Raw genomic sequence first — 13,702 nt, 5'->3', positions numbered from 1 at the left:
CAGCTTTCTGTATAAGTCTGGAAAACAAACTGATTAATGTGACTTATTTCTGAGGTCAAAGTTTCCCTTTTCTAAAGTTTTCTGGGAGAGTAATATTTCAAATTAAGACATAAAAGAGCCACAAATAATCTCAAAAGAGCCACATGAGGCTGCAGAGCCACATGCTGAGTATCACTGCCCTAAACCATCAACACATACCATAAATGCCCCCATTACCATTCAAGATCTGTGCAATACTGTTTTTAAATTTGTTTTTATATTCTATACTCATGCACTCTATTCTGATGCACTTTTAAACTCATGCACTTTACCGTACCTCGACTTTTTATGATTACTGAGTGTGTCTGTTTGGATTATTTGAGCATATTTCTGAGTGTGCAGTTCGAGTGTTCTCTGTAGTCTCTGTAGGGAGGGGCATGTGCAGTTTGGTTGTATTTATGCAATGAAAATAAAGGCTTCTAAGTATTTCTTGCCCTTGTTCCTACTAACACTAATGGGAATATTTTTCTCAATAACTCAGGGACATACTAAACCAGTGGTTTTCATACTTTTTTCGCCCAAGGCACACCTAAGGTTAAGCCAAAATCTCAGGGTACACCATATTTAAATCAATACAAAATAGACTTTTTAAAATCAAGGTAGCCTATAAGGGGAGATAAAGGGGAGTGCTTCCTGGGGCCCAGCCTCCTGAGGGATCATGGAGATGGCAAAGTGGGCCAAACAATGGGTTGAAATTGAAAAAGCTTGTTGAAAGTGTCAAAATAGTGACTAAAATGGGTTACAAGTGGTCTAACAGGGTTAAATGTTGTAAAAAGTTGGCAAAAAATGGGTTAAAAGTGATTACAAAAAAGTGCAAAATTGGGTCAAAAACATGGTCAGACGAAGGCAAAAGTGGGCAAAAATTGGCAAAAAGGTGGCATAAATGGGTTTAAAGTGTCAAAAAGGTGGCAAAATAGATCACAAATGGCAGAAAAGTGGCAAAAAAGGGTTAAAGTTGCTTCAAGGTGATAAAAAGGGGTTAAAAGCAATGAGGAAGATGGCCATACAATAGCAAAATTGCATGAAAAGTGGCAAAAAGGTACCAAAAATGGACTAAATGTGGCAAAAAGTGGCAAAATGGGTCAAAAGTAGTAATAAGAAGTGGGAAAAATGCTAAAAAAAGACCAAAAAAAAAGCAGCGTTATGTTTTAAGTTGTCAAAAGAAGTGGCAGAAATGGGTAGCAATGGGTGGCAATAATAGCCTGCCATTCTTTTCAGCTCTAGATGAGGTAACTGTTAGCCAGGATGCTAGCACCAATGCTACTGATCCAACACACACACACTGATATCATCAATAAATCCCAGCTGGGGAGGTCCCTTTCTCTGAGGTTTTTCAGGGGTCCAGCCAGATCTGTGGGCAGGCCTGGTTACAGTACTTGCTATAAAGTTGTAGGAATAAAATATTGTACAAATTCCCACGGCACACCTAGAGTTGCCTGAAGGAACACCAGTGTGCCTTGCCACACCATTTGAGAACCGCCTGACACGCCAGATACATTTTTTTCACACATCCATAAGGAAAGCCTCCCATAGACGGTGGTAGGAAAAGGGCAGAGCCTTAGGTAAAAACACTCAGAAGGTGATTGGATGAACGTTCTGTCTGCCACATCTTTACTGGCCAATCAGAGCAACAAAACACATGACAATTAGACTCGTTTATGCAAATACGTTAAGGTAATATGTTAGTCATAGTTTTAGTCAGTGAAATTAACACTGGTGGGAGACTCCATGGTCAAGTGGAAGAAAGTTCTTTGATCTGATGAGACCGAAATGGAGCTTTTTGGCCATCAGACACGATGCCTGTGAAGCACGGTGGTGGCAGCATCATGCTATGGGGATGCTTCTTGGCAGCTGGGCCTGGAAGGCTTAGGTAGAAGGTAAAATGAATGCAGCAAAATATAAGAAAATCCTTGAGGACAGTCTTTTTCAGTCTTCAAGAGAACTATAACCTGACACGCCAGATAGAATACCTTTCATAAACAGTGTTTGAGAAAAAGCAGAGCCTGTGAAAAAAAACTCAGCAGGTGATTGGATGAACGTTCTGTCACATCTTTACGGGCCAATCAGAGCAACCAAACGTGTCACAGCTGCTACTGAGGGGTTAACTCCATAGAGAACTGCATAACGTGAACCATGTCAGTACATGATTTTTGTTGTTTTTGAAAAGAAAACAACTCACTGCTGTTCTTTGTTCCTCTTTTAATGAAGAAATGTCGTCAAGTTCTGATAAAACTGGCACTTTAGCAGCATCCACGCTAATCTCTTCCACCATAATTGCACCAGCCTCATATGCCACGACTCTGCCACGCCCGGTAGAACTGCCTCTTATTCCTGATTGGTCCTGGCACTTTCTAATCGGGCACAGACTGTTCAGATGGGAGCTTTGCAAGATGGATTCGCCAGTGAGAAACACGGAAATGCAAGGTTAAGAATATACAGTTTAGCTTTATTTCAAGATAATAAATTTAACACAGCTCTCTTGACATCAAGTACATCTTTGTATCAAAAGCTGCAGGTTTTATAGCCGATACTCACTGGTGTAAAGTTTCCTGTATTCTTACATAGAAAAAATGACTTTAACATCCTTTTGCAGACAGTTAAGGTAATATGTTCCCTGTAGTGTCCTTTGTTTCTTGTGTGTGTGAGATGACTTTTTGCTGTGTACTTTTCTTCTTTTCTCTGTGGAAACCCCTTTTTCCACCAAAAGTCCCAGCCAACAGTGTAACATGGATTGTAGTTGGGACACAAAGCTGTCTCTGTCCCACAGAGGAATCCCCTCTGTGTTTCACAGCTGAGTATCAACCTGGAACCTCTCCCTCCTCTCTATAAAACCATTATTACAAGCAATGATTCTTTCCCTGTCCTCATTCCTCTTTCTCTCACCTCCCTTTCCTTTCCACCCCTCCCATGCTCTCAGTTGGTCGGCGTTATAAATAGTAGACTGTGGAATGTAAGTTTGGAGCGTTTTAGTGCTTTTGATCACTCAGTGGTTTTTAGAAATGCATTTTAAAAGGTTTAAACATACCAACAAATCATGAAGTAGGGATTGCAATAAACTTAATGCAGTGTGACCTGTTCTGATGTTTTTTGGTGTCGTTTCAGCGTTGCATGCTTTTGTTACAGAAACGAACAGAGAGAAGCAGTCGGTGCAGAAAGAATGTGTCTGGTGCAGGACAAAAGCAGGCCGGGAATGATAATGCTGGTCCGAGAGAGCTGGGCTTATCCCAGCCGGTAGAATGGATTTCCTGTCTGCAGCCACCCTTCAGTTACATCCAACACACAAACACACACATATACGTGCACACAGGTCATCGGCAGAGTTTGTGTTGCTGTTATTACAGTTTGATCCTGGTACTACAAAGTGTTCCAGTGCCTCAGTTGTCTTTGCACCACTAGTTTAACCTGGTTTCTTTAGTTTGTGCTCTCTTCTTTGTCATTACTATGCAGTTCATTGCTGCACTGCAGTTTTTTGCAGTATCCATTTATTTCAGGATCATTTGTAACAGAGCATAAAGCTTATTTACAGGGTAAAAACCCAAAATGTTTTAGTATTCCTATTTATGATCCATCGGCCTAAAAAACAATCTATATTCTCCTAAGCTTAAGCTTTGCCTCTGTTCCTGCTAAAACTTTATTGAGATGGCTCCAGTGAAAAGCAATATTTCTGCATTTTATTCTGCAAGTTGTTGGTCTCACAGAGAGCAACTGGGGGTCTTAAAAGCAGGGGTTCTCAATCTTTTCAGCCTGCAACCCCCAAAATAAAGGTTCCAGAGACCGGGGACCCCCACTGTACCTGAAGGTGGCTGAACACAGCCATGAACATTCAAGAATAGTCATGTGGAGACAAGGCCGTCCATGAGGGGGAAAAATGGGAGAGCTTTCTGGGGCCCAGCTGAACTGGGGGCCAGCAAAATCATGGTCCATTGTAAAGTTGTGGTATTTTACATTTAACCTGAATAATAACCACTCTTATCAAAGAAACAAATTTTAATTCATTTTTTTAGTAAGTAGCCCTCTTAAAAGCAATCCTTAAAATATGTTAAAAGTTGCTAAAATTAGTTAATAATGGCAACAAATGGTAAGAAAGGTGGTGAAATTGGATTTTAAAAGAAGCAGCAATGGGTTAGAAATGCCGAAAATTAGATAAAAGTGGCAAAAAGGGCATTTTAAGTGGTAAAAAGGGATTCAAAAGTGGTTGAAATGGTGTTACAGTGGCAAAAATAGGTGGAAATTTGGTGAAATTGGATGAAAACTGATATAAACTGGCAAAAGGGTTAGCTGAGGCAGAAAAAGTCATAAAATGGCAAAAATTTGCATATCAAATTGTGAAATATGGTTTAAAAAGTGGGAAAAGGGGTTGATAGTTGCAATAATGTGTCAGTAGGGCCAACAGTAGGCAGAGTTGCGAGATTTGGTTTAGAAGTGGTAAAACCAGGCAGAAAAAATGGGCAAAAGGGTTTAAAATTGACATAAAATGAGTTTTAAGTTGCAAAAATGTGTTAAAAATGGTAAAAGTAGTGGGAAAAAGAGATGAAAATGTGTCGAATTAGGCAAAATCGGGGTAGAGTGGCAACAGTGTAATTCAAAAATGTTGTTAGTTTTTTGTAAGGCATCTGGAGACCCCCTCTCAGTGTCTCGCGACCCCAACGTTGAGAACCACTGATATAAAGGCCCAGCCATTTTAAACCAACCCCCTCTATATTTTAAAACCAACACCAAAAAATAAACTTAACCAATCTAGATCACTTGTTGCAACATAACTGGAAACAAATGAAATACTCTAACAAAAATAGCAAAAAGAAATATCTACTAAAACAGAACTAAACATTTATCATATGGATTAAAAATATTCCATCCATCTTGATTTCTTCTTAGAGTGAAAAACAACATGTCAGGAGTCTGAAAGCTTAAAAAAGTAAAGACCCCACCCCTCTCTGTGCTCCGGATAGCTATGTCCAGGCATGTTGTTGTCCTTGGTGGACAGAGAACGGCTGTCACGACCACATTCCTCTGACCCTCCTTTAATGGACGCTCAAAAAGACTCAGCTGTAAGAGCATGAGGGAGATGTCCGTTACACTTCACCTCAGAAGAAGAGGAAGAAGGTGGAGGATACTGTCCAGACATATCACTGATAATAGGGTTTACGGGTGATGAGGAAGACAGGAGAAAGAAACTATGAGTGTAACCTGCTGTAAATGAAGCTGTAAGGGTCGTCTGCTTCATGGTGCCTCTGGGGAACTATTTCATCAAAAAGCCTGACGACAGACACAAAAAGGTTATGGAAAGATCCTGACTCGCTGTTGTCTGTACCACTGAAGAGGTGTTTGGAAGTCTTAAAACTGCTTTACTGTGTAATACAAGAGTAAGACGAGTGAGAGAAAAATGACACAATAATGAAGAAAACACTGCAACAGTGGAATCCATGTTTGCTACAACTTCTTTAGAGCCCTTAGAAATATTTTATCAGCTGCAGTGCTTCAAAAATAGAGAAATAAAGAAAAGAGCCCAAGTGTCTCAATGTATGTGATATAATCTGGAGATGAGGAGGAGGGTGGGGTCTCGTGTGTGTGTAACCCTGTCATGGATCAGCTTGGTGACCCCTGAGCCGTCCATCAAACTTTATTAGCCTTTGTGTGTTTGCTTCTGCATGAACAAGATGAGACCTGCCTGTTAGTTTTCCTTCTGAGTTAACACGACCCTTTCTGGACATATATACACAGACGTGTTAAATAAGGGGTACAGTAAATGTTACACAGGGTCCATGACCGCCTATGTTTTTATTTAAGGATGAAATAAGAAAACACAGAAAGAGAAAACATACAAGGCCCCTTGTGTACGATATTCTTAGTGAGAATGTATGCACAGTGGACGGTAAAGGATTTCTCAGAATTCAGACGGTCCAGAGCCAAAAACAGACTGGCTGTGTGCAGAACCTCCTGGCTGGGAATCCACATAAAAATACTTAAACAGACTCATGAACAACTCAAATAAAAACTATACAGTAAGAATTATGATTACATACTCTACTTTTGACTAAAGGAAAGCATCAACATTGCTTTATCTTAGAATGCAGAGCTCTTTTGTCCCTTGGCTTGTTAATGGCTGACGAGGCAAATAGACAGTCATTTCAGGATATGAGGGAGCCAATCAGATTTCAGGGGGCCCTGTTTGGCCCTGGCTACCACTGGCTCTGCCTCTGAAATGCTACTGGTGCTGCCATTTGCTGCAATAGTCTATCAGGACATTATTAATCAAGATATCTTCTTGTCAAAATGTTTGTCTAGAATCAACATGGTAGCACAGCTTAGTGCTGAAACTACAAAGTAGCTGAGCACAAGCTCCATCATCTCATACGAGCCATATTTCATTTCATTTCTAGAATTTGCTGTGGGCCAATCAAAAACAGACTACGGGCCACATTTGGCCCCAGGGCCATAGTTTGGACACCCCTGCTCCAAAGCTTCCCTCTCAACCTTTGGATGTATGTTTTGCTACCCACACTAAAGGGCCAGTACTTTATTTCAGGGTTAGTTAATGAGGCTGGACAGTTTTACAAATCGAATACTGTCCTATGTTTGACCTTGAAGTTTAAAGGTCATAAATGATTTAAATGAATATACTAGACTTTTAATCTCATCATTATGACTTTTATCTCATAATTTAACTGTTTATACCATAATTTTGACTGTTTATATTGTGATTTTGTTTTTATATCTCATAATTTGACTTTTTATCTCACAACATTGACTTTTTATCTCAAATGTTGGTTTTTATCTCAGAATTATGAGTTTTTACCTCATAACTTTGACTTTTAATCCCATAATTTTGAAATTTTACCTCATTATTTTTAACTTTTTATCCCCCAGTTTTGACTTTTTATCTCATAATTATAACTTTTTGTCTGGGAATTTTGACTTTTTATCTCATAACTTTAACTTTTTATCCCATAGTTTTGACATTTCATCTCATAGTTTTGACTTTTTATCTCGTGATTTTCTCGTTTCATCTCATGATTTTGACTTTTCATCTGGTAATTTCGATGTTTTATCTTATAATTTCGATTTCTATCTCAGAAGTATGACGTTTTATATCATAATTGACTTAGGATTCTATTTTTGATTTTTAGAATTCCCTAACTTTCAAATTTCTATTTTTAAATGGGAGAAATGGGCTTATATTTATAAATAAATTTAATTGAACCATATTGAAAATATTGCTCATAAATTGAGAACTTATCATCCAAAAATACATTAAAATGCGTAGATATTTATAAAAATGACACAACATTTGTGGTTTGGCTAGCCGGTTAAGGGGGGCCAGTGTAATATTCTTTCTGGGGGCCCAAATTCTCTTGCTACGCCCCTGCACACAAAGGAAGACAAAACATTTTCTCACCAGTGACTTAATGGGAACAGGAGGATTTTATATTTCTGTACAACTTGTTTTATATCATTTCTTTGTAATCTCAAACCCCAAAAGCTGCCATGGTGTTTAGAAACACAGCTAAAAGCTACCATGGGGCTAAGCTCAGTGAAGTGTTTTCTCATATATGTGAGGTGGTAAAAATGTACTCGGATCGTTGGTGATTTCTCTATTTTACATTTGAAATTTAAATTCTGATGCACCTGTTAGAATTCTTTAGCTCTCTGTTATTGTGTTTTTAAAATTTCTGAACTTTAATTATTTCTTCTTGATTTTATTAAGCCTGTTATGCAGCCCTCTTAGATAAATTTAGATCTTCTCTGCATGATCAGTGTTGTATATGAAAGAAAAATAATGTGAACATAAAGTAAGTAGGTGGCTCCAAATGCATCCTTTCATGGAACATGGTGTCTTTTCAGCAGGACAAACATCACACTCGTTATTGTAGTGGATAACTGCGGCTTTAAAAAACATGATAAGAAATATTTTGCAGCAGGAATTCCTGAGAGGGTGTGGTTGCTGCTGAGTTGTTTGGGACTGGACAAAAACAGGCCACAAGTTTCCATCCATCCATCCAACAATCCCTTTTTTCCTTTCTCTAATTCTCTGTCTCCCATTCTCTCTCTGTTTGCAGAGGAACTATCTGCCTGTTTCCATGCTCTCTGGGGGTTCTTTTAAATGAGGTACCGACTCCACAGACAGGAAACCTGAGGTGACCTTTGTTAAACTGCTTAAAACAGGATTGGCACTCACACAACATCTAATTAGGGAACTGCAAACAGAGTAGTGATTTCTTGGGTGAAAACATCTGAAAACAGCTGGCATTAAGAGGAACGAAGTGGAGCACTCAAAGTCGAAGGTTTCTGAGACGCTGCAAGAACTTTAAGAACTAATAAACCTTGAGTTACCGTCTTAGTATTCGTAGTTTTACCTCAAAGTAGAATTTTAACCACATTATTCACAGAAAAAAGAAAATGCCAGCTCTCTGACGGCTGCATGTTCATGCTGAAGTAATAACTGAGAGACTCTACACACACACTGGCCAGAGACACACATTCACCTTACAGCTTAGATTTATTGGTTTGGGTTGGTGGACTGAATTTCCTCACTGAGCCTTTATGGTAACGTTTCTGTATGAAAAGTGGCACCAGGAGGAGCTAGATGAGCCTCTTATGGAGGAGGAGGAGTAAGACTAAAGGAATGCTACAAAATATAGAGACTACTTTGGTGGAGAAAACGGTGTTTGTGGACTTTCTGTCTCCTCTCTTGGTTCGATCTGTCTAAGGCAGTGATACTCAACATGTGGCTCTTTTGTGTTGATTTGTGGCTCTTTTATGTCTTCATTTGAAACATTATTCCCATTTTTGCCACTTCTTTTTGACACTTTTATCCAGCTTTTTGCACCTTTTTTGCCACTTTATGCCCATTTAAGCTACCGTTTGCAATCAGGTGCCATCTATTTCCTGTTTTCCCACTCTTTGATGTGTTTTGCCCATTTTCCCACCTTTTTGCTGAATTTCACTCATTTTTTGCCACGGTTTTGCCACTTTTAGCCCATTCTTGCCAATAGAACTCACTGTTTTACCACATCTCACCCATTTTTGCCACTTTCTACCCTTTGTTGACACGTTTTTCCTCCCAATTTTTGACACTTTTATCCTGCTTTGGTCCAACAGTGTTCGGTGCGGCACAACTGTGGACTGGAGCATTTCAGGATTTGCCTGAAGGCAGACGGGGGAGTTTGGCAAACCCATCTGCTTTTCATAGTGTGGCTTTGAAAGGTGATGGTCGTGCTATAAGAAAAAGCAGAGGGTTCAACAACACAAAAACCATGACCTACTGTCACTCTGGAAAAAATCCCTTTTCTTTTGACTTATCCATAAAATATTGAGAACAAGAGATAGATATGTAGCTCAACCTAAAGCTAGCAAAGCTTCATAAGCTACCTGAACTATGTAGGTATCTAAGATATGTAGTTAAACATAAAGCTAACAAAGCTACATTAGCTACTTAAGCTACGGTTACAAAGCTACTTACTAAATCTAAAGCTAATGAATCTATATTAGCCACTTGAGCTAACAAAACTACATTGGCTTCTTAAGCTATGGGCTTGACAAGACTATGTAGCTAAATCTAAAGCTAACAAAGCTAAAACACTAATGTACTTAAAACTAAAGCTAACCAAGCTGTTTTAGCTATGCATGTAACTAAGCTACATAGCTAATGCAACTAAAGCTACCGTTTCATTGGGTATTTAAGCTACATTAGTAATGAAGCTATGTAGCTAAATCTAAAGCTAACAAAGCTGCATTAGGTACTTGAGCTACATAGGCAATAAAGCTATGAAGCTACATCATAAGCCAATAAAGTGATATAATTATTGTAGTTAAATTCCAAAGCTAGCAAAGCCACGCAAACTACATAGGTAACTAAGCTACATAGATAAATCTAAAGCTACTGAAGCTACATAGCTAAATCTAAAGCTAACAATGCCACATTAGCTACTTGAGCTACATAGGTAATAAAGCTTTGAAGCTTCATCGTATGCCAATAAAGTCATATAATTATTGTAGTCAAATTACAAAGCCACGTAAGATGAATAGGTAACAAAGCTACATAGCTAAATCTAAAGCTACTGAAGCTACATAGCTAAATCTAAAGCTAATGAAGCTACATTACCTACATTAGCTAGTAGGAACAAAACTAGAATCAGAATCATTTTACTGTCATTGTAGAACGTACAATGAAATTGTTTTTGCAGTTCCATTCAGTGCTTGAGCAGTTTCTCATTAAATATTGAAACTGCTCTGGGATAGGTGCTGTTTTTTAGACTGTTAGTTTTGGTTCTTATTGTCCTGAACCGTCTTCCTGAGGGTAGCAGTTGGAACAGGTGATGTGCTGGGTGGGATGAGTCCTTCAGGATGCCCCAGGGCCTTCCTGTGGCAGTGGGACCTTAACAGCTCCTCTAAGGAGAGGAGAGCACAGCCTGTGGTTTTCTGTGTTGTGTTGATGACCCTCTGGAGAGCTGTCGTCTCCTGAGCAGTGCAGCTGGAGAACCACACTGGGATGCAGTATGCCAGTACACTTTCAATGGAGCATCTGTAAAAAGACCCCAGCAGCTCCAGGGCGTTGCACTTCAGGACCCTCAGGAAGTGGAGTCACTGCTGTGCCTTTTTGATCAGCGCTGTGGTGTTGGTTTTTCAGGTTAGGTCATCATTCAGGTGCAGGCCCAGGAACTTAAAGTCCGAGACCCTCTACACACAGTCCTCGTTAATGTGTATGGGCTGAGGGTCTGATCTGTTTCTCCTGAAGTCCACTATTATTTCTTTAGTTTTAGTTGTGTTGACTATACAACTAACTTAGCTAAAGCTCAAGCAACAAAGCTGGATTATGCTACGTTTGCTAAAACTAGACCTGCTTTGGAAGTAGTTATTAGAACGGTGGCTTGCTTAGATTTAGTTAAAGCTAATGGAGGGCCTTCTTTCTGTTTTATCTATGAAATGTTGCTTAGTCTGTAATGTTAGAAGAGAAAGGTTATTCCCCAACCAGCCAAATGTCAGGCAGAGCAAGGCTTGGAGAAAAAAGAAAAATCTGGTTCACCTGATGCTAATTCTGCTCTCCCATCACTAATAATAGAAATCAATTTCATGTGACTTCAATGAATCAAGATTTCCATTTGATATAAGATAATCATATTCTAGAAGGGAAAGATTAAAAACAAGACTATTATAAAGATTACTTTGATAAAGGAAACACTACAGCCCTGCAGCACACACAAGCAGCCTGAACTCTGTTCAAAGCTTCACCAAAACCTCAACATGGGTATAAACAATGTCTCTGACTAAATCTGAAATCCTTAGATGTTTGTTCAAAGATTTACAGATCTAAATGTAATCCCTCCCCAGTGTTTTCATTGTTGACAGTGCTCTCTTTGTAGCTCAGATCTGTCAGCCATGGCTGCCACCACAGTGATCCTCGCTCACCCTAAAAGTGATCTCATCTTTGTCCAATCTTTCCATATCAGCCGCTTTCTTCTGCATCTTCATGGGAATTGGTAGTGGCTGTTCAAGAGAATACAAGTGATGCAATGATCAGCATGTTTTGTTGTAAAGGACGGTTCCACTACAAGAAGCAAGGCGTTGTTCAACACATTCAAACGAGGCAGAGTTTTGCAAAGTCAAACTTTTAGACTGAATTGTGCTTGTTGTGGGAAATGTTTCATTAAAAATAGATTTTTCCATGATTTATGAAATATTTAAGAGCTGTGGGAACAGCCTATAGCTGCCTGTGTACGGGTAAGCATGCCTATCATCTTAAAATAGAGGGAACATGTCTAATCCAGAAGAGTGGAAAAACACACTGAAAAAGGGCATGAGCCTCCTGCGCCATTATTTTAAGTGATCTTTTAAGAACATAAATGCCAAGTAGTGCAAACAGTGGGTGGCTAATGACAGAGAGAAGATGGTGGCTGACAACCAAGTAGTGGAGGCACTCTCTTTAAAATAAACACCTGATAGGTCACTATCATTAAAGCACACTTAACCACAGTGAGACAATGCTCTATGATGCACATCTAAGAGAGAGAGCATGGTTTAAAGTTACTGAAAGTGTTTATTGGCCAGACAACCATGACAAAATGGGAAATGTGACTAAGACAATTTGTAAGACTTTGTTTTCTTAAACCACATCTTTGTTGAAGCTTGTCTGCACTAGATGTTTATGGTTCTCCATGGAATCCCCAGTGCTTCTTCATGATAGGACTCATTTAGACACTGAAAATATAGTCTTTTCTGATGTTACAATTCCACAGGTGTAGCCATCAGACATGATATTAGATGCTGGAGAGCAGGGATGGCTTAAAATGGCTACTATTTATCTGGCAGGGCTGCCAGTGTACTTACAAAAAAAATTATATATGAAATAAAATATTTTTATTTAATTGAAATGATTTTGTTGTAGAAATCTAAAAGCAAAAAGTAAGGCAATTTGTTCGGCACATTATTTCTTTGTTGTAACAATGCTTCTTGGTAATAAATCTTATACCGTTGGAAAGCCTGTTTATTTCCCTTTTAAATGGTGCCACATTTGTAAGGATCATGCGTTTGTGGGATGAGCAGCAGAGCTGAGTATGTGGGTTGTGCCTGTGAAAAATGTGCCTAATCTTCTCTGCCAATGCTAAACAGCCAATTTTGCTGTTGCTACTGACTCTTGTTTTGAGCTTCTGGTACCCCCAGGTGCTGCCAATCAGACGCCTGATTGGCAGCACCTGTGAGCGTGGGCCCTGCTACAGTGGTCAGTAGATGTCTGCTTCAAGAATTGGCATGCCACGTTTGACTGATCTGGATAGGGCCTGTCGGTTGGGCAACTTCAAGCTGGCGTTTTGCAAAACCAAGTTGTGGCATTGTTTGGATCGAACCCTGGTACCATCTCCAGACTGAAGGCCAACTTCTATATAATGGGGAATGTCAGAGACAGGCCGCGAAGTGGGCGTCCCAAGAAGACGACTCCCCAAGAATACTGTTGTCTCACCCTGTCAGCAAGAACTCTATCCTCCAAGATGACAACACTCGCCCCCACAGAGCGGGGTTTATCAGAGACTACCTCCAGAGTTATGGAGTGGAGAGGATGGGATGTCCTGCCAGCAGTCCTGACCTTAACCCCATTGAACACTTGTGGGATCAGCTTGGGTGGGCTGTTGGTGCCAGAGTGACCAACACAACCACGTTGGCTGACTTGTGACAAATGCTGGTTGAAGAATGGGATGCCATCCCACAGCAGTGTGTGCCCAGGCTGGTGACCAGCATGAGGAGGAGCCAGGCTGTTGTGGCTGTTTATGGTACTTCCACTCACTATTGAGGCTCCTGTTTGTTAAATGAATAAATTGTTAAATTGTCAATATGTCCCGTTTCTTCAAACTTCAATCATCCAATCCGCCTAACACCCAACAGGAGTCAATGGCAGAATCAGCTGTTTGGCACTGGCAGAGAAGATTTGGCACATTTTTCATGGGTGCAAACCACATATTCAGCTCTGCTGCTCATCCCACAAACGCATGATCCTTACAAATGTGGCATCATTTGAAAAGGGAAATAAACAGGCTTTCCAACGGTATAAGATTTATTACCAAGAAGCATTGTTACAACAAAGAAATAATGTACCAAACACAATGTTCCTTACTTTTTTTATGTTTATTTTTACTTTGACATTATAGATTTTTTTGTCATTCTTTGTCATAAAAGT

The sequence above is a fragment of the Cheilinus undulatus genome, linkage group 16 (assembly GCF_018320785.1).
Source record: "Cheilinus undulatus linkage group 16, ASM1832078v1, whole genome shotgun sequence".
Lineage (NCBI taxonomy): Eukaryota > Metazoa > Chordata > Actinopteri > Labriformes > Labridae > Cheilinus > Cheilinus undulatus.
Note: the sequence above shows the minus strand (reverse complement) of the source record.